Source organism: Lactuca virosa, unplaced genomic scaffold (genome assembly GCF_052849685.1).
Source record: "Lactuca virosa cultivar CGN04683 unplaced genomic scaffold, Lactuca_virosa_CGN04683_v6 scaffold_63, whole genome shotgun sequence".
In the NCBI taxonomy this organism is placed as follows: Eukaryota; Viridiplantae; Streptophyta; class Magnoliopsida; order Asterales; family Asteraceae; genus Lactuca; species Lactuca virosa.
Genome location: NW_027630013.1, coordinates 87,501 through 90,000, shown reverse-complemented (window position 1 = coordinate 90,000; position 2,500 = coordinate 87,501).

The window sequence follows — 2,500 nt, the reverse complement described above, 5'->3', positions numbered from 1 at the left end:
ATGCCTATGAGCGACCAAAGGAACAAGGCACCTTGCAACACACATGCCCATGAACGACCAAGGGAACAAGGCACCTTGCCACACACATGCCCATGAACGACCAAGGGAACAAGGCCATGAACGACCAATGGAACAAGGCACCTTGCCACACACATGCCCATGAACGACCAAGGGAACAAGGCACCTTGCAACACACACGCCCATGAACGACCAAGGGAACAAGGCCATGAACGACCAATGGAACAAGGCACCTTGCCACACACATGCCCATGAACGACCAAGGGAACAAGGCACCTTGCCACACACACGCCCATGAACGACCAAGGGAACAAGGCACCTTGCAACACACACGCCCATGAACGACCAAGGGAACAAGACACCTTGCCACACACATGCCCATGAACGACCAAGGGAACAAGGCCATGAACGACCAAGGGAAAAAAGCACCTTCCCACACAAACACCCATGAACGACCAAGTGAACAAGGCTTCTTCCCATACACAACCCCATGAACGACCAAGGGAACAAGGCTACTTCCCACACAAACACCCATGAACGACCAACTGAACAAGGCTACTTCCCACACAAACACCCATGAACGACCAAGTGAACAAGGCTTCTTCCCACACACTACCCCATGAACGACCAAGGGAAAAAAGCACCTTCCCACACAAACACCCATGAACGACCAAGTGAACAAGCCTTCTTCCCACACACAACCCCATGAACGACCAAGGGAACAAGGCTACTTCCCACACAAACACCCATGAACGACCAACTGAACAAGGCTACTTCCCACACAAACACCCATGAACGACCAAGTGAACAAGGCTTCTTCCCACACACTACCCCATGAACGACCAAGGGAACAAGGCATCTTGCCACACACATGCCCACGAACGACCCAAGCCCATCCTCACCGGTCTAAGGAACAAGGGGCCTTGACACACCATGAGCTGATTTCTAAGCAAGTCAAACGATGAAGGGAGAAAAGTGTTGTAACCGAGTCCGTTTAAGTGTTGTAGTTCCTACTTAATACATAGTCAATTGAAGTTTTAGTTCCAATCCGAACTGCTCGGAGCTAAGGCACCAAAACATCACATTCCATGCCAAAATCAAAAACACAGCTTGAGATGTACTCAAACTTATGTCTGTGTTCTTCCGAGTTCATCTAAGCGACTTATGAATAGCTAAAAGCCTTATCTGCCTGCCTATCACTAGGCGAAGGGGAAAAAAACCCGAACATGATATAATTACATTTCAAGTCCATTCGTCTATGTTAACAATGACCCACACAACGTTTCAATGACATTCCTACTTGATTTGAGCGACATATCAACAAGTAGGGAACCAAACACTTCAAGGCATGGCCAAAAATAGGCCACATACATTTATGCCCCAAACATGACATTTTTTTTATTTCAAAGCCTTTCATTTATAATAAAAAGCATCCCTACAACATTTCGTGTGAATCCGAATTAATTCGAGCGAGTTATGGACACATTCGCAAAATTATGCATCCCTGGGCAAATCAATGTCTGTTCCTGTCACCAAGCTCTTTGTGCAATATGTATATATAGGGGAACCATGGGACTGCTTCCCACCGGCGCCCCACTTGGTGTCTAGCGCCCAACGCTCTCGAGGCTGGCACGCTCGAGGCATGGCCAAGGCGCCCGGTCTTCACGAAAACGAGGCCAAAACTCCCCCCATAGACGCCCCACTCCCGTGTCCCCTCCCCCCGACGTCTTGCGTGTCCAAAAATTATGCATCATCAGGGAAATCAATGTCTGTTCCTGTCACCAAGCTCTTTGTGCAATATGTATATATAGGGGGTACCATGGGGTCTCATTCGCATAGGTGCCCGGCATGTGGGATGGGCAACTAAGAATCGTGAGGCTGTATCGGCACCAACAGGGCAAGCCAAGCCAAGCCCCACGACCCATGTATGAGGCCACCCCCCAACACGTTGCCTTGGAATTCTCGAACGATGACCTGAAAACTAGCCCCGTTGCCTTCATTTTCCTCGACACGTTGCCTTGATTTCTCGAACGATGACATGAAAACTAGCCCCGTTGCCTTTATTTTCCTCGACACGATGACCTGAAAATGAGCCCCGTGGCCTAGATTTTCCTCGACGTCGCGAGCATACTAAAAATTATGCATCCTCAGGGAAATCAATGTCTGTTCCTGTCACCAAGCTCTTTGTGCAATATGTATATATAGGGGGGTGGCCGTGAGTGAGCACGGCAAGGGGTGAACGCGCCAGACGGCCTTTGAGCGTGATCTTGGGTGATGGTTGCTTAGTTCCCGTGTTGCTTACATAATACCCTTCCGAGTGGTGGCCTTGACAGGGCGTTTGGATGCCTTGTTAGGTCTCTGCGACAACGTTCCAGTGTTGTGGTCTCGCCTTGGCAGTGCGGGATGAATCTGTTTGTGTGGTAGTAAAATCACTCTGTGTGTGCTAATCTTTCGTTCGACGTGCTACTGGTGCCTGCCAGCA